General features: G+C 35.1%; 1 protein-coding gene across 1 annotated transcript in view; it reads right to left on the bottom strand.

The window, feature by feature from the left end:
• Positions 1 to 19,524, bottom strand: part of LOC138320434 (nucleolar complex protein 2 homolog) — a 51,705-nt gene that overhangs the window by 24,085 nt on the left and 8,096 nt on the right. The window lies entirely within an intron of this gene.

The raw sequence follows: 19,524 nt of genomic DNA, 5'->3' as shown, positions 1-19,524 counted from the left end.
GTTTGAAGGATTGAGGTTTGAATCCAGGGCCCGGCACCATAAAACTATCTCAGACCGATTTGTTTACTCAAGTCTATGTTAAATCATATACTTGAATAAAATCTGTCTGAGAATTGTTTTATGGTGCTGGGCCCCGGTATAGCAGTGCATAAAAGTGTTTTTAAAACATAAATGTCCCAACCTTGATCATTATTAATTGGTTTTATTGAGGTTGGGGTTGGATGTGACTTGGGTATAACACAACCTATATTTACCTGACCTCTATTTAATGGACTGGAGCTGGACACATGAAACTGTTAATAACTCCCCAGGACTCCATTTTTTGTCAGTTATTTCATCCCAAATGATCTATGCTGCAGGTATTTGAATATTTCGTGGTACAGTCATTATGGAAATTGTGAAATCTAATGAATGAATTGGATCATTAATTTATACAGATATATTCCACCAGGTCTTACTAATTAGGAGACAAGGCGACCCATATTGTCTGAATCTGTCGCAGAATTTACATACTGACTGGGACAAATCTACATAACATGGCTTTATATAGCAAACATGTGGTGGCTTTATGTATAGATATATGTACATATAATAATCATATACAGAATTTAATATACTATCATTAAGTAAGAAAGCATATTTGGCCCAAGGCGAGGGTGTTTAAACTTCATTCAACAAGGAAAGATATAAAACAATAGAATTCTTTTTGTAAAGCGTGACAATAGCCTTATTGTAGAAATATAAGACTATTTCATTCACAAATTGTCAATCTGCTCATTAGCAATTCATTACACCTAACAGCTGGCTTCTTGATCTACTGGGCCTCAGTTTGATGAGGCCAGATTGGCCATTCATACATTGTCAGACTTATCTATGTGTATACATACTAAAACAGGCTGATGTACAAAGGATTGTTTCACTTCAATTCGCTATCTACTTTATCATTTCGAACAAAATATTATACTTATTGTAATACATTACTTAAAGATCAGGCTTAATTGTTTGACTTATATATCTTGTAAAAATCTTGAGTTTCTGAAGAAAAAACCCACAATAGCACAGGTCTTCAATTCTAAAGTCATAACCTTTGTATATATCAGTATTCATTCCATTGATACCACTCCTTATTTTGGAAACCATTTTGACATTAAAATCCTTGAAAGGGCCATATAAACCAAGGATGCCAATTTGTCAAATGAAAAGAAAATGGCTACGTTCATACAAACAGACAAACTCTAAGACACCAACCCTTTGCCTCTTCTGACTACAAAACATTACTTAAAGATATCATTTATAAAGTTCTGGCACAAACTTATACAAGACAATTAAAACAACAGTTATTTGTCATAAGTGATAAAAAATTTATACATTTTTTTTTCTGAAAAAGTTCAAAGGTCAACATTAAGGTCACTTAATGTTCTAGTGCTATTATTTGTAGAAAATAGATACAGATATAACTGCAGTGCGGCAATGCAGCAAATTTTAATAGCCTTGGCACCCATCCTTCCATGAGTGCCAGCTGGGGATATCAAAAACACTACTGACATCAAATTAGGCCAAGTTGTAGTATGTCAATAAGGGTTCAATGCCTGCTGTAATGTATGCATGGTGAACCATGGAGACCTGGGGAAAAATAATGTTTCTTATTATTAACATGTTCAATACAGCTGATAGATTGTCTGTCAGTCCTATCTCAAGTCCATCATTAGTAACCCTGTATAGGGTATAGTAAAGTCCAGTCACCATTGTTATAAAGTCCAGTCACCATTGTTCTTTCTCTTATGTCTAAAGAGAAGTGGAGGTCAGTGAACAATACAATGGTACTTTCTGGTCTCATGTGTAACTGTTATTATCCTTAACTTTGATGATAATAACAAGTTTATAGCAGCTCAGTGGTGATGAGTTCAAACTTTATTTACATCTGCCTGTAGATGTTCATATGTTACTGACAAACAATAATGATCTCATTAGGTAACACAATTCACCCTTGATCAATTAGAATCAGAAGCCAATGGCTAACTAATACCCCCACCCCATGTAGACATCAGGCTAACTAATACCCTCACCCCCATGTAGAAATCAGGCTAACTAACTAACCCCCATGTAGAAATTAGGCTAACTAACACCCCCACCCCCATGTAGAAACCAGGCTAACTAACACCCCCATCCCCATGTAGCAATCAGGCTAACTAACACCCCCACCCCATGTAGAAATCAGGCTAACTAATACCCCCACCCCCATGTAGAAATCAGGCTAACTAATACCCCCACCCCCATGTAGAAATCAGACTAACTAATACCCCCACCCCCATGTAGAATTCAGGCTAAGTTAACCCCCACCCCCATGTAGAAATCAGGCTAACTAATACCCCAACCCCATGTAGATATAATCAGGCTAACTAATACCCAAACCCCATGTAGAAATCAGACTAACTAGAAAATACCCCAACCCCATGTAGAAATCAGACTAACTAATACCCCAACCCCATGTAGAAATCCATGGCAGCTAACTAATACCCCCCCCATGTAGAAATCAGACTAACTAATTCCCCCATCCCCATGTAGAAATCAGACCAACTAATACCCCCACCCCCATGTAGAAATCAGAAATCAGACTAACTAATACCCCAACCCCATGTAGAAATCAGACTAACTAATACCCCAACCCCATGTCGAAATCAGACTAACTAATACCCCCATCCCCATGTAGAAATCAGGCTAACTAATACCCAACCCCATGTCGAAATCAGACTAACTAATACCCCAACCCCATGTAGAGAAATCAGGCTAACTAACTACCCCCATCCCCATGTAGAAATCAGACTAACTAATACCCCCACCCCTATGTAGAAATCAGGCTAACTAACCCCCCCCCACCCCCCCATGTAGAAATCAGATCTAAAATCATACTAACTAATACCCCAACCCCATGTAGAAATCAGACTAACTAATACCCCCATCCCCCATGTAGAAATCAGGCTAACTAATACCCCCACCCCATGTAGAAATCAGCTAACTAATACCCCCAACCCCATTAGAAATCCTAACTAACACCCCCTCCCTGTAGAAATCAGACTAACTATACCCCCACCCCATGTAGAAATCAGGCTAACTAAACCCCCCCCATCCCCATGTAGAATAATCACTAACTAATACCCCCTCCCCTTGTAGAAATCAGGCTAACTTATACCCCCACCACATGTAGAATAGACTAACTAATACCCAACCCCATGTCGAAATCAGACTAACTAATACCCCCATCCCCATGTAGAAATCAGACTAACTAATACCCACCCCTATGTAGAAATCAGGCTAACTAAACCCCCCCATCCCCATGTAGATATCATACTAACTAATACCCCCACCCCTTGTACAGGTAAGTTATACCCCCACCACATGTAGAATCAAACTAATACCCCACCCTCATGTAGAGTTCAGGCTAACTACCCCAACACCATGTAGAAATCAGACTAACTAATACCCCCTCCCCCCCATGTAGAAATCAGACTAACTAATACCCCCAACCCCATGTAGATATCAGGCTAACTAATACCCTCTCCCCCATGTTGAAATCAGACTAACTAATACCCCCACCCATGTAGAAATCAATGTCAGCTTGTTACAGATACATTTGTAACTGCATTTCACAACTTGCAAGAACTTCAACATTGGGTCTCTTGAATACCCCATACCCTTCACAACACTAAAATCTTAAATTGATGTAGCAATATATGTCAGTGTTACCAATTAGAGTATTTAACAGCTTATACCAAAATCTTAACCAAACCAAAGTTGACACCTGCAGGGAGATTCTGTATGCCCCGCCTTCTCTTCAACAGGATTATTATAAATTTATGATAATTCTTAGGCCTTCTCTTCAACAGGATTATTATAATTTATGATAATTCTTAGCTTAACTTTTTTTTATAAATAACACATGGTTAATAACAAGCCTAAACATATTATAACCTGCAAAACAATAAAAACAAAATCATGAATTTGTTTTTACTTGTAAAAAAAAATCATAAACACTACAACAATGTTAATATTCACACCTCTCATAAACCTGTTAGATAACTCTACAGATGTGTTGATCAGCACACCTGTATGTCAAAGGTTAAATCTGAAAGACGCCACATTGTTGTCAGCTTCTCTGTCATGTTTATCACCTATACCAAACTTGTTTATAACAGCATCTGTCTTACCCATAAAAACATCCACGTCAATATAGTTCAATAGTTCAGCTTCATGACATCATTTTTTTGTTTTGTTTTGGACACGTACATTGAATTGTAGATATCATTAAAAAGTTATTAAATAGATTTTAGGTATGATCATAATTTGTTTTCACAAATAATGAGATATCATATGTGACAAAATTACATGGGGATTTTATTTTAAAAGCATTAAATTCAGTAGCAATAAAATTTTTATGAGTGAACAGTGCACGTTTATACATAAATTGTTGGCATGGTAAGAAATATTATGATAATTAAATTTTGTGTACCTGATTAATTATACCCAATAAATCTATGATAGATATCGTGTATCATATCAACATTCATTTAATTTCCCTCAATATCACCTAAACTTTATTACATGATCAGATCAGATATCTCTGATGCTTTGTTTGGCTCAGTCTATTTTGTTTTACGTTGTATTGATAACCAGGCTCTCTGTAGATAGGCCAGGTTTTTATGGCGGAGAAAAGTTGGAGGATCTGGAAAAAAAACCCAAAAAAGTCTGACCTATGGTCATGATCATTATCTGGTTACGACCCAACATGGATTTTATATACTTGTAACCAAGAGGTGGAGAGCTACAGTGGGTATGATATTTAGCGACCATTGAATCCTAAAATATCTTAGAACTTAACCAATAATATAAGACTCTTTCATATGTGGATACGTATATTCTACCTGAGGATAGAATATCCCTATCCTTCATATCCACGTAGGAAAGAGTATTTTTTCTCTCGTACCTAGACTTTTCATTGCAATTTTACTTCTATGATTTTCCCACATTTTGAAATGAATTAAAAAACATGACTGCAAGTTAATTCTCCATACATGAAAATTGCATGATGCAATTTTGTTTGTTTGTATCTTTTAAAGGAAGGTTTCGCCTAGCCAAATTAATACTTTTTTTGTAAGATCTGATAAAAAAAAGAAAAGATAAAAAAACATATTAAAAAATACCTCAATTTAATTTCTCAATTTAATGTGTATGAGATTGAATAAATGTGTCTTGAATACAAAATTGAAGGAAATCCTTGATTTATTACGATTGTCAGGCTGACAGATTTGTATGCAAATGAAGCTGCAATAGATTGTGTTGTCGAAGTTTCACGCATGCGCATTGTTACACACTAAAAGTAAACAAAAAGGCTGAATGAAAGCGTGTGAGAAAAAAAATGTACCTGAATCGGCAATAAAGACGAGAAAATTAGAATGGAATCAGTAGCACCCTATGATATCTCTAGGGAATGAAATTAAGAGATGACATGTAGCAATAGAAGAAACAGAGGCCACGTCTCAAGCAGAACTTGTCCGGATTCTGTTGCACGTGGTGAGTTAAATTTCAACACATATGCCAGCGCATATACAGCGACAGACTTACTAGATATATGTTTGATGTACTAAGCTAGTGAGTGTATGTAAGTTACATGAAGTGTTTAAGATGATATGATATGTATAATCAGTCCATCGCTCTTCGATTTGTTGGTGTTACTTTTTTACTGAACATACCTTGGCAAGACTGTCACTGCTTTCTGACGTTTTGTTGCATGATTCCGTTTGTTCACGTCATGTAAAGCTTAACTTCGCTCTATTTTCAGAGGAGTATTTTCCTGGTCAAGCTAGGCAACTGACCACCCATACTGTTCGCTGTATGCATTTAAAAATTATCTGAAGATCATATCCATGTACAGGATAAATTTCAATTTCATAGTCTTTATATTCCATTGGGCGAAACCTACCTTTTAAGTAAATCCAGGCTTATTTCTGAAAATAATGTTAAAATTGTACCTAGAAAATATTAATTTAATTGTAGCTGTGCCATCACGAGGCTATATTGCATGGGTATGACGTGAGCGTATTTCCCTAGACCAGGCAGTATTGCATGTATAGGTATGAGAGAAGAAGCCCAGGTGAAAAGCACAATGAATAAATATTAATGGTTCAATTGCCCATTACAACTCCCCAAGACCAGTTCTGTCCAGTCCCCACAAGCTACCAGAAACCTTCCCCCTCTAGACTGGCCAGTTCCCTATCTTACAAATATAAGAGAGCTGACTATAGTTCAATGGTCTTTCTCTGGTACTTAGATTTCCTTCCAAAACCTGTCACATCCTCAAATGATATTGACTGGATGAAGAAGGCACCTAGTAGTCTAAAAATAAATAAAATCGGCCCATGTTCATAGAAAACCCTTGTTTCCCCATTAAAGATGTAAATCTACATAACAAGATACACTTTTTTCATTTTTCTTTCAATCTCCAATATTAATGAATAAACTTTCAAAAAACATCAAAGTTATCTGCGTCCTGATACCTATATCGGATAAACAAGTGAACCTGGAGAACAATGTCCAGATTTCGTAATAAATAACCCATAAATGTCAGTGTATAAAAACAAAGCGTAGAATCGTCTCAAAATAGCATCCTGAAAATAGCTCACAGCTGTTTCAATCTGCGATAAGTCACTGCACCCTGTGATAATGTGTTGGGGTTGGGAATAGTTTTCAGTGGAGAAGCTCAGATCGTGGTGAACTTTAAGGAGATATTGTAGAGATATTGCCACATTAATCTTGTGTGTTATGTAAGGAATGCTTACTTAGATATCCTTTTACATCACAGGTTTGCCTCATGATTAGTAGAAGTGCCAATTGCATCCTGGTAGTGAACAACTGCTTTTGTCACTTCAGTATTGCAGCATAGTTAGTGATTAAATTGTTGTCCTAAATATTGAACTGATGGAAGATGTCTTAAAATGTTATTCATAATATAAGGGTGTTGCTGACATACAGTTCAAATTGCATCTATACAATGGAAATGAAGATAAAATCATCCAATAGAAAATCGGGGTTGTAATTTTTTATACACTGTCAACAGATATTATTACATTGTGACATTCTAGCAGCCTTGTTTTTGACCTTTGATTCAATCATTTGCCCTTGTGGGGAAGAATTTTTAAAATTCTGTCCTCTGACTGAGATAAATAAGGCTACAACATGTGATGGGACACAGTGGCAAAGTGGTTAAATATATGTTGCGACCATATATACCAGTAACCACTTTAGCCTCCCGCTGCAACTTCAATTTCCATGTAGGGCAGTTGCCAAGTAATGATCTTTTGACAGCAGGTCATCAGGACTTGACAGCAGGTCATCAGGACTTGACAGCAGGTCATCAGGACTCAAGCTTTCCACAATCCCCTTGTCCTGGCATGTCCCTTAATACCATAGCTGATAATAGGACAATGCAGTGGGATTGCACTATAGATTAGGGAAAGTTCCACCATCACAAGGGGACACAATAACTATACAGAGAGGTATATATACTACATTTTCCTAACACACAAACACTCATAACATGTATCAATCTTCATGAAAAAATCAAACAATTTACATGTTCATTTTTGCAATGAATACATTACAACAAGAGAATCTGATGTTGTCAAAGATGACATGACAAATAATAAGTTGTTGTAACATGACTTCAGTTGCTAAGGAATTATCCTACAATGAATTAATGATCGATTATTACATAGATGTCTACCTTAATTATGTGACGCAGGATGTTAAGAATAGATCCGTGATCATGAACACAGATTACAGATAATTGATTAATACTTCTTATAAAGAGATTTTAACTAAAGCCTAATACAAAAAGTTTTTATGATGAGATGTTTGTTTCATGTCCTATGAACCAGGCACCCAGGTCATTTAAGGATGTGTTAGGTTTCAGAGGTGGAGGAAAGTCAGGAGACCTGAAAAATGACCTGTGGTCATTGCCCATCAACTGTCCACATGATGGATTTCAAATTTTCCATCTACAGGTAGAGGGCCATTGGTTATACCAGGGTCTATGTTAATGTAAGTGGAGGGGGTTGGTGTGGTTTGCACATAGTGTTTAAATACGGTCTCTGTCACTCAGCTGACAGTCCAAGTGACGGAGCATGCTTCTTTGGCTTAGGCGGTAGAGCCGTAGATTTCCACGCTGGAGACCCGGGTTTGATTCCTGGTCGGAGCATTCGCCAGGATTGTATATTTTCCCTGTTCTTCTACATTAAGATTACTATGTGTACTGATAGAGAATGTAAATAACAATAGAAAACATGGCAAGATTTCCAAGAAACAAAACAGTTTTTCTCTTTACTAGACCACATGGCTGATACCAACAAAAATACTTCCGTCACATTTCCTTTGTCTATACCAATAACATGTTTACGAACACTTGACATTACCCAGCATTACCAAACAACATCAACATGTATTTATTATACAACCTATGCAAGTATGCAAACATGTATATGACACATGTCTACAAATCTCATCAATTATAGCACATTGTCTCCTCAAATCGGAGACCATCTTTATTTTCTAACTTAATTCCATTATTATTTTGATTGTAAGGACAGTCACCATGCAGTGCTCAAAGGGAGGTAATCATGAAAACCAATACAGTTGTACTCGAGAGCTACATAACAAATACAATTTTTCAAAGAAAAAAAAGGTAACATTTCTTTAAATTTCATATAATTTGAATTTAAACTTTTAGCTTCAAAATTCCAAAATATGTTTTTCCTTTTTTTCCATCATATAAATCATGTATCATTTCTTACAAATCTTTCTTTTTTTCCTCTAAAGTGGTAACATTCCACAGGGAATCTAATGTCTGAAGAATCCATATAAGACTCTAGAATATTGTTTGAAGTTTGATGTAAAAATAGTTATTTACAACCTAGAATAAATTCCTCTGCTGTCAGATCCAATGTGTAAGTTCAAAACAACACTGCATCATCAGCTTGTATAAGGCAAATCTTCAGTCAAACCTTTAATTTTAAAGATAAATCTTTGCTTAATATACCTAATAATCCTGTCATTGTTTCCTAAATTTCCACCAGGAATAAACAACATTGATGTGAGTATAGAACTGCCAAGATATCATTACCATAATAAAACAAATCCATGGCATCATCAACCTGACAAATCGTTAACCAACATCGGGATGTGACAGGCACTGCACATGCTAGACCTTGCAGATCAATACACTAACTTTAGGATTCAAATTCCTCCAATCAAAAGCTATCTCTGTTGGATAAAATTTCCATCATGCGTAGAACGAGTAAGTGTAAAGGTTAGAAAAAATAAATACAAATCCTGTTTATACTACACATGTAATTTATCATGGTAGAGGTATATATTGTACATCATACTAAGAGTTTTTCATATGTAAAACATCGATAAAAAAGAATATTCTGGCATATTTACAAGAGTCCCACGAGACATGTAAAGCTCATCTCATTATGATACTGTCTTTATAGGACCTAATATTTTTTTTAATGTCTTTGGGAATGCGGTTAATGGCTTAAATGAGAAAATGTCAAATAAATCATAATTAATAGAATTAATAATTTCCAGTAGAGTCTATGAGGTAAAATTATGATATGAACTTAATCAATTGGCTACAACAGGCCCTCTCCTAAATATGAATCCCCCCTACCCCCCATCCTAAAGAGGACAGATCATTTTCAATTCTAAAAGTTGGGCTTACAAATATGTTTGGGAAGATTATCAGCCCTAACGGAGTCTTAACCGCAGAGTTAAAACACATTTTAATGAAGATTTCACATGCATTGATCGGATGTTATCAGCTGATAAAAATGTGATCAATATTCCAAATTTTCCCACCACCAGACAGACCCATCTAACTACATCACCGTAGTGATCAGGACTCAAATAAATGGGGTAATTTAACCTACGAATACACTGCATTTGTAAACAGGAGGAAAGAAGAGTCAATAAATTGTAAAAGGCAGACGCATAAGAAATTAGACAGTGGAAAGTGCAATGTGTAAGGAACCTGAAAAACAAGAAAACATGACATGCACATGAGGAAATCAATACACATCTCCGACGTACGTGCAAGTCATTGATTTGGAGCTGGCTGTCGTACTACGTAATTGTAATGCATCTGTTTCTTCAGTTATAATATACTGTAGTGTTATTATATTCTACATTTATATATGAAAATATAAGGTACATATGTACTGAAAACACGACCTTTTGACCAAGAATAAGGAAAATGTGTATCAACAGCGATCTGTAAAATCATAACAGTCAATAGAACTATATAACACAACAAAATGTTCTCTCTGGATCTAAGTTACAGATCTGTTATACAGCCTTTGATTCAATCCTGTACATCAAAATCACAACTTCTACAGACTTACAAACTTACAAAAGCAGACCAGAGAATTCAGAATGTAGGTCACAGTGACTTAGTTTTAATAGATAACACAACATTTCACTTAGGTAAACCATAATGGACAAAGTATGAAACCCCAGTGAGCAGTCATATTAAAGAAATAGCTCTGACAAGACGAGGTAAGATGTGGAAGAAAAAACACAGAACACAACTTAACTTTTAGAAAGTCCCTTCCAACTGAAATCTTGAAGTCCATAGTAATCTGGTTGGAGAACTTACAGTAACAACTCATTCTAGCTGCTTTACTTCAGGTCAAGAATCATAAACAATCACATAAGTGATGGAGGTCAAGGTCAATGCTAACCAGGGTAGTCAGACATTTGTTTGCTCCGTACATTTTCACTATTATATGATGAAGAATACCTCAAAATTGTTAAGAATATTATTGTTGATACCAAAAGTCAGTACTGCTTACCAGTTTATGATAGGAACAACATTAGTAGTGTTCCTGATACAGATATTCAATTTGTTATTAATGACCAACTTTTCCTTGAAACTCTGCTAATGGAAATAAGGGGTAAAAGTATCTCTTACTCATCCTTTAAAAAGAAACAACTAAATTTGAATGAGGATAATCTTAAGAAATCAATTCAAAACCTAGAAGAACAAGAGCATGTAAATGTGGAAGTATTAGAGGATAAAAAAAAAGCAGTTAGAAATATTACGAGTAAATAAAATTAAAGGAAGTGTCATTCGATCTAGAGCAAGATGGCAAGAAGAAGGTGAGAAACCAACAAAATATTTTTTAAGTCTAGAGAATAGGAATTTTGTTTCAAAGATAATACCTCGAATTGAAAAAGATAACAATGCTATCTTAACAGATCAAGATTCTATTCTGAAAGAGGTTCATTCTTACTATGAAAAACTTTACGACGATAATTATGACATAGATGATTTTAATTTAACAGAGTACTTAGATATATATGATGTCAACAAATTAAATGACTCTTAGTCTTTAGATTTAGAAGGGATAATTACTTTAGAAGAGGCAGCCAAAACACTAAAAAAAATGAAAAATGATAAAAGTCCTGGCACAGATGGTTACACAGCTGAATTTTTTAAAATGTTTTTGGAAGCAGTTAGGTATATTTGTTGTCAGATCTATTAATTATGGTTATATAAATCATAACTTATCTATAACTCAAAGACAAGGGGTAATCACCTGTATTCCCAAGGGAGAGAAGCCTAGACAATTTTTAAAGAATTGGAGACCTATCACTCTCTTAAACATAGTCTATAAAATAGCATCATGATGTATTGCAAATAGAATTAAAAAAGTATTAGATAAGTTAATTTGTGAGGATCAAACAGGATTTCTTTCGGGTCGTTACATCGGTGAAAATACAAGATTAGTGTATGATATAATGCAGTTTGCAGATGAAAAAAATATTCCTGGTATGTTACTTATGTTAGATTTTGAAAAAGCCTTTGATTCTGTGTCTTGGAAATTTGTAGATGAAGTCCTTAAATATTTTAATTTTGGTCCAGATATTCAAAAGTGGGTTAAGTTATTTAATACTAACATTACGGCAACTGTAAATCAGGGGGGTAACTTGTCATCGTTTTTTCAAATTAAAAGGGGCTGCCGTCAAGGGGACCCAATCGCCCCATACATTTTCATCTTATGTGTCGAAGTACTAGGTATCAGATTAAGAAACAATAAGAATATTAAAGGAATTGAAGTAGGTAATTTGCCTATCCTAATTTCTCAGTATGCTGATGACACTACGCTTATACTAAATGGTTCAGAATTATCGCTTCAAGAATCGATTAATGAATTAAAAACTTTTGCAAGGATCTCTGGTTTAAAACTTAATGTTGATAAAACACAGGTAATTTGGATTGGGAGCAAAACTTACAGTAATGAGGCCTTTCTACCGGAACTAAATTTACAGTGGGGAAAAACTAAATTTAATTTGTTAGGAATTGAGTTCAGTGTAAATCTACATGAGATTCCCAAATTAAATTTTGATAAGAAACTGAAAAAAATTAAAGGCATTAATAAAGACATGGAATAGAAGAATACTTACTCCTATTGGAAGAATAACTCTCATTAAGTCTTTGTTTATATCTCAATTCAACCATTTATTTACCTCTTTACCAAATCCAAGCGAAACTTTTTTTCAACAGCTCAACTCAATTCTTTTTAACTTTCTATGTAACAGTAAAGTAAACAAAATAAAGAGGGATATCATAACACAAGACTATAGCAAAGGTGGATTGAAAATGATAAATATAAAATTGTTTGTTGATTCTTTGAAACTTAGTTGGATAAGGCGCTTATTGGAAAAAACATGCAAGTGGCAAATTATTTTTAACTCACACACAGATTTTAATATGCTGTTAACATGTGGTAATATATACATTGAGAAATGTCGAAAGAAATGTAATAATAAATTCTGGAAAGATGTTTTCAAAGCGTGGGAAAATTTTAATGATATAAATGGAAGTAAAGAAAATGTGGACAATCTAACAGGTGTATTGACAAGGCCAATCTGGTATAACAAATCTATTACTGTTGGAGGGCGAGTAGTGTTTTATAAGTCTTGGTATGAAAAAGGAGTGACAATAATCAATGATTTGATAAAAGATTATGTAACATGTTCCTTCTATACTTTTCAAGAATTTACAGAAAGATATAATATCAATACAAATTTTCTTCAATTTCAAGGTCTTATTTCATCTGTTAAAACATTTTTAAGTAGGCTAAATGTTGAAAATCATGTAGTATTTTATCCAATTATCCCTAATAATGTACTGTGTTTTATAAATAGCCCAAAAGGGACAAAATATTTTTATAATATTATGGTTATGAATGGTGATTTTATTTCACCTGGTAGAAGAAAATGGGAATATCTATTTGATGAAATTGAATTAAATTGGGACAAAATATATAACAATCCTTTCAAGGTTACTAACAACACAAAGCTACAATGGTTCCAGTACAGGGTAGTTCAAAATATTTTGACAACAAACTCATTTTTATATAAAGTAGGATTAGTTAATAATCCAATATGTAATCTTTGTAATCTTGAAAGTGAGAATATTGTTCACATCCTATGGGAATGCAGGGAAACTCAGAGATTTTTACAAACTATAGAGACACTTTTAGATGCTTTGTATATACCATTTCAATATAATAAGCCAAGTTTTCTTTTTGGTATGTGTCTTAATGATAGACCTTCTCCAACAAATAGACTAGACAATGAAATTTTAATCATAATAAAACTATATATATATAAAAACAAGATGTCTACATAAAGCTTTAAATCCACATGCACTTATTAATTTAATCCATGAGCATTATACTTCTCAAATGCACATTGCTAACAGCAATGGTGAATGGATTTCCTATATATTTTTGTATGAATATAAACTTATCATTACATATCTTTACATAATAGAATGTCTATTTTATACAAGGGCAGGCATATTCATAAGCTTGATTATGATTGATCATTTAATTTTATTTTATGTACTCTTAAAATTCTTAACACATATATCTTATCAATTACAAGCAAAATTCATATTCACCCAACATAATTACCACATAAATGGTAAAATATCAAAAGTTTTTTTTTTTTTTTTTTTTTTAATTTTTTTTTTTCTCTCTAGCCCTGTCTTTCTCTTTTATCTCTGTTCTCTTTCTTTCTCTCTCAATCTATTGTTTACTAATTTATTTCTCTTTTTTCTTTTCTTGTTTCTTCTAATGTGTAGGTATGTGTGTAAAGATGAGTATGTAAGTGAGGACTTCTAAATATTCTTGTATGTGAAATAAAACAGAATATATGTATGCGTGATTACAGGTATGTGTGTGAGAATGTGCGTGTGTGGTGAAAGTGGTATGAATGCAGTGTGATTCCTTTAGTAATACCAACAGCGTAACTGCTTTATTGTGATAAAAGCCAATAAGGATGATGGTGATTAATGATAATGATGATGAGATGATAATAAAGATGATGAGATAATGATGATGAGATGATAATAAAGATGATGAGAATGATGATGAGCAGTTAAAGCATGAATGATGGTGGCCATGATGATGACGATGAAATGATTTGATTGGTGAAAGTGATGATGAAATGGCTATGACTGATGAGATTTTACTTTTGAGTGTGTTGATGAGGATTTATTTATTATGATTGATGAGGATAAACTTTAAAGCATGAATGAAAATCATGGTGAGAATGATAAAGATAATCAATTTAACTGTTTTTGTCTGTATATGTTGCTACTGTTGGAAAAAATAAAACAATTACAAAAAAAGTGTCCAACACATATGGAAAGATTCAATCCATTTTGAATTTATTTTGGTGTAAATCCAATGAATAATTTCTTCAAAATCTTAATACATGTACCATGGAAGACATTGTTTAATTCATAGTAATTATTTTACTATGAATGAAACGATGCCTTCCACAATGTTTCTTTCTCACAATGACTGATATGTATGAGAATTCGGTAAAGAAAACTTGTCCCTTTTACTTAATTCCCCTATATATCAATCGCTGTGAGAAAGAAAACTTGTCCCTTTTACTTAATTCCCCTACACATCAGTCATTTTGAGAAAAAAAACTTGTTCTCTTTACCTAATTCTACTACATATCAGTCATTATGAGAAGAAAACTTGTACCTTCTACCTAATTCCCCTATATATCAATCGCTGTGAGAAAGAAAACTTGTTCTCTTTACCTAATTCTCCTACATATCAGTCATTGTGAGAAAGAAAACTTGTCCCTTTTAATTACTTAATTCTACTACATATCAGTCATTGTGAGAAAGAAAACTTGTCCCTATTACTTAATTCCCCTATATATCAATCGCTGTGAGAAAGAAAACTTGTTCTCTTTACTTAATTCCCTTGTATATCAGTCATTGTGAGAAAGAAAACTTGTCCCTTTTACTGCTGTTTTCCGGTTATTGGCATGCATAATCCTCTTACATCAATAAATTCACAAGTCTAGATTTTAGATGCAATATTTCATAAAGATTGCTTTATAATACCCTTTTTTTCTATTACTTCATTCATAATTCATAATCATAAAGCAAATATTCCCATTCGCTTCCCTGTACAGGAAGTTTTGAGCTGTCAAAACACCAATGAAACAGCTTGTCGGCAACACAATGAAATAAGTGGTCTCCTATTGAGCAGAAATAATTGGATAATCATTCCTGCCTCTGATATAATGGTATTTATGATCAATAGTTTGACATTTATAGAATTTCTGATGTGGTGTGGGGGAGGGAGGGGGCGATAGGGGTCAGGATAGGGGAGGTATAGTAAGATCAGAAACATCAATAAAGTCTGGGGTAAAGGGATGGTGTGATAGGGGTCAGGATGGGGGAGGTATGGGGAGATCAGGAACATCAGTAAAGTCTGGGGTAAAGGGATGATGTGATAGGGGTCAAGATGGGGGAGGTATGGGGAGATCAGAAACATCAGTAAAGTCTGGGGTAAAGGGATGCTGTGATAGGGTTCAGAATGGGGGAGGTATGGGGAGATCAGAAACATCAGTAAAGTCTGGGGTAAAGGGATGGTGTGATAGGGGTCAAGATGGGGGAGGTATGGGGAGATCAGAAACATCAGTAAAGTCTGGGGTAAAGGGATGCTGTGATAGGGGTCAGGATGGGGGAGGTATGGGGAGATCAGGAACATCAGTAAAGTCTGGGGTAAAGGGATGCTGTGATAGGGGTCAGGATGGGGGAGGTATGGGGAGATCAGGAACATCAGTAAAGTCTGGGGTAAAGGGATGCTGTGATAGGGGTCAAGATGGGGGAGGTATGGGGAGATCAGAAACATCAGTAAAGTCTGGGGTAAAGGGATGGTGTGATAGGGGTCAGGATCGGGGAGGTATGGGGAGATCAGAAACATCAGTAAAGTCTGGGGTAAAGGGATGATGTGATAGGGTTCAGAATGGGGGAGGTATGGGGAGATCAGAAACATCAATAAAATCTGGGGTAAAGGAATAGTGTGATAGGGGTCAAGATGGGGGAGGTATGGGGAGATCAGAAACATCAATAAAGGATGGGTAAAGGGATGGTGTGATAGGGGTCAAGATGGGGGAGGTATGGGGAGATCAGAAACATCAGTAAAGTCTGGGGTAAAGGGATGCTGTGATAGGGGTCAAGATGGGGGAGGTATGGGGAGATCAGAAACATCAATAAAGGATGGGTAAAGGGATGGTGTGATAGGGGTCAGGATGGGGGAGGTATGGGGAGATCAGAAACATCAATAAAGGATGGGTAAAGGGATGGTGTGATAGGGGTCAAGATGGGGGAGGTATGGGGAGATCAGAAACATCAGTAAAGTCTGGGGTAAAGGGATGGTGTGATAGGGGTCAAGATGGGGGAGGTATGGGGAGATCAGAAACATCAATAAAGTCTGGGGTAAAGGGATGGTGTGATAGGGGTCAGGATGGGGGAGGTATGGGGAGATCAGAAACATCAGTAAAGTCTGGGGTAAAGGGATGGTGTGATAGGGGTCAAGATGGGGGAGGTATGGGGAGATCAGAAACATCAATAAAGCCTGGGGTAAAGGGATGGTGTGATAGGGGTCAAGATGGGGGAGGTATGGGGAGATCAGAAACATCAGTAAAGTCTGGGGTAAAGGAATGGTGTGATAGGGGTCAAGATGGGGGAGGTATGGGGAGATCAGAAACATCAATAAAGGTTGGGTAAAGGGATGGTGTGATAGGGGTCAAGATGGGGGAGGTATGGGGAGATCAGGAACATCAGTAAAGTCTGGGGTAAAGGGATGCTGTGATAGGGGTCAAGATAGGGGAGGTATGGGTTGATCAGAAACATCATTAAAGTCTGGTTAAAGGCTTGTGTGATAGGGGTCAGGATGGATCAGTATAGGGAAGAAATATTGATACATTTAAATCAAATGGGTAATATGTGAGTGAGGGAAAGGGTGATGGGTATCATGATGAGGGAGGTATTTAGACATTTTGACAAGTTTGAAGAGATATATATGTATGTGTTTCCTGATGAGGCTATGTACTTTTGATAGAGATAACACCTCACATTTGTAAAATGCAGTAAAGTTTGGAGTAAAGGGTTCAGGACATTTGTCACAATGTTTGGGAGGGCGAAAAAGCAGTCAGGATGAGCTAGAATCTGATCTACTAGTTTTGTCTACCCTTTTTATTACACAGTAAATAAGTGAGGGAGGCAGACAAGGAGTGGAAGGAAGGGGAGAGAATTATTTGGGAGACCTGTATATTAAAACACTTGAACAAAATTGAGCACCCTTGACATTTTTAAAAGCAAATAATGCCTTTATAGTTATTTGTTTAAACATATCAAAGACAGCTTAAAAATCACGAAAGTTATTCAACAGGTATGTATCATAGTGCAATATACAATTCCCTTTCAGGAATGCCAGGTCAGTAAACTCTTGCTAGATTGGGTGTCTATCAATGTGGATCAGTTTAGTATTAGATTGTAATCCACAGATTCATGTTCAGATTACGGGCCAGTAAACTCTTGCTAGATTGGGTGCCTATTAATGTGGATCAGTTCAGTATTAGATTATAATCCACAGATTTATGTTCAGATTACCAGAGGAAGGAAAATAAACACATTCAATCCTTTCTACTCCTACATATATATTTGTCTATTCTTACACATTTTACTACTGTGGTATTACATTTTATGGCAAACATATTTGTTTCTATAGTATTTCTGGGCATGTAAAGCTAATATTTCCACATTTGTGGACAGATCAATTAACAGGCTCTCAACGTACAATTGAATATTGATGATGACAAAAATAACATAATGGCTTTATATGACGTCAATGAGACGACAAAGAAAAAAAGGAAATGAGTGTCTAAAAGGAGAGCCTTCAGAGGATACCGACTTCACACTGCCAAGGAAAGTGTCTGTAGGCTTTGTGTATCGTATTACATAACAAGTATTGATTTCTGTCGCAAATTTACTCCACAGATATGGAAACATGTAGTTATCAAAGAATTCTAAGCAGAACACTAAATTTAATTGAGTGACAATTGAGCCAAGGGCACGCTAACATTTTGTTGGGACATTATAAACATTTTTTTTCTTTTCTATAAAAAAATTAGATGTTTCCATTTTATCGTTTTAAACACCAAGGACAAGCTGTGTCACATTCAGAAATAACTTAAAATGCTAAAAACAGACTTTATTGACCTTTGAAATCTAAACCAAGGCTACAAAGGCCTTACTAAAATGTCTTTTGGTGATTAAGATATCTCTCACTGAATCTACAGTAAATTGATAATCTACAAGCCAACATTTGTGTTCTAAGGGAAACAACTCTTATATTGAATTAACTTCAATCTCAATATGCCTGAAATAGAATGCATGTTAGATATTGGGCATTGAAATATTTACAAATAAGTTTCAAAGGGAAGAAGATAAATTTCTTCATCAACTAACTTCTATCTTAAATTATACATGAATCCAAAACAAGTTGCTCACATATCTTTAAGGTGATATAAGCTGATTACAAATATTACATTTTTTTTCCAATGGACTCATTGATAATGGGGAATCATTTATGGATATATGAAAATGATCCGGTTATACAAGCATTTGAAGTTTGTTTGGCCCAGATGTAAGTCTGTCAATACAGTGATAGATAATGTCACATCTAACACACCATGTTTACTAATACATGTATGTATTTGTGATTTTAAAGAATTTTAAAGAAATTCATAATCACATTCAATATAAGGAAAATGACACTTTTACAAAAATTTAATTGGTCTTCAATGTGCTGCAAGTGTTAAACAAACTTTTCTGTACACACACTGCAGCAGCATTAGTCAAAAGATGCACTGGATTTAGAGGACTCAAGAGAAATCCAATTTGTACAATTGAAACAAGCTTTTAATTCAATTGTTATGATATTCTGAAATTTTGATCATTTTAAAAAAGTTGTTTTATTATTTATTCATTGGTACACTAGTAGTTGTTAAAATGTGGTGATGAAATGGGCAAATTTGTCTTTATACAAGTAGCTCACTGGATGAATAAGAAGAAGTAATGCA

This window comes from Argopecten irradians, chromosome 1 (genome assembly GCF_041381155.1).
Source record: "Argopecten irradians isolate NY chromosome 1, Ai_NY, whole genome shotgun sequence".
Taxonomy (NCBI): Eukaryota; Metazoa; Mollusca; class Bivalvia; order Pectinida; family Pectinidae; genus Argopecten; species Argopecten irradians.
The sequence above is the reverse complement of the archived record's forward strand: the minus strand, read 5'-3'. Positions and strand labels throughout refer to the sequence as shown.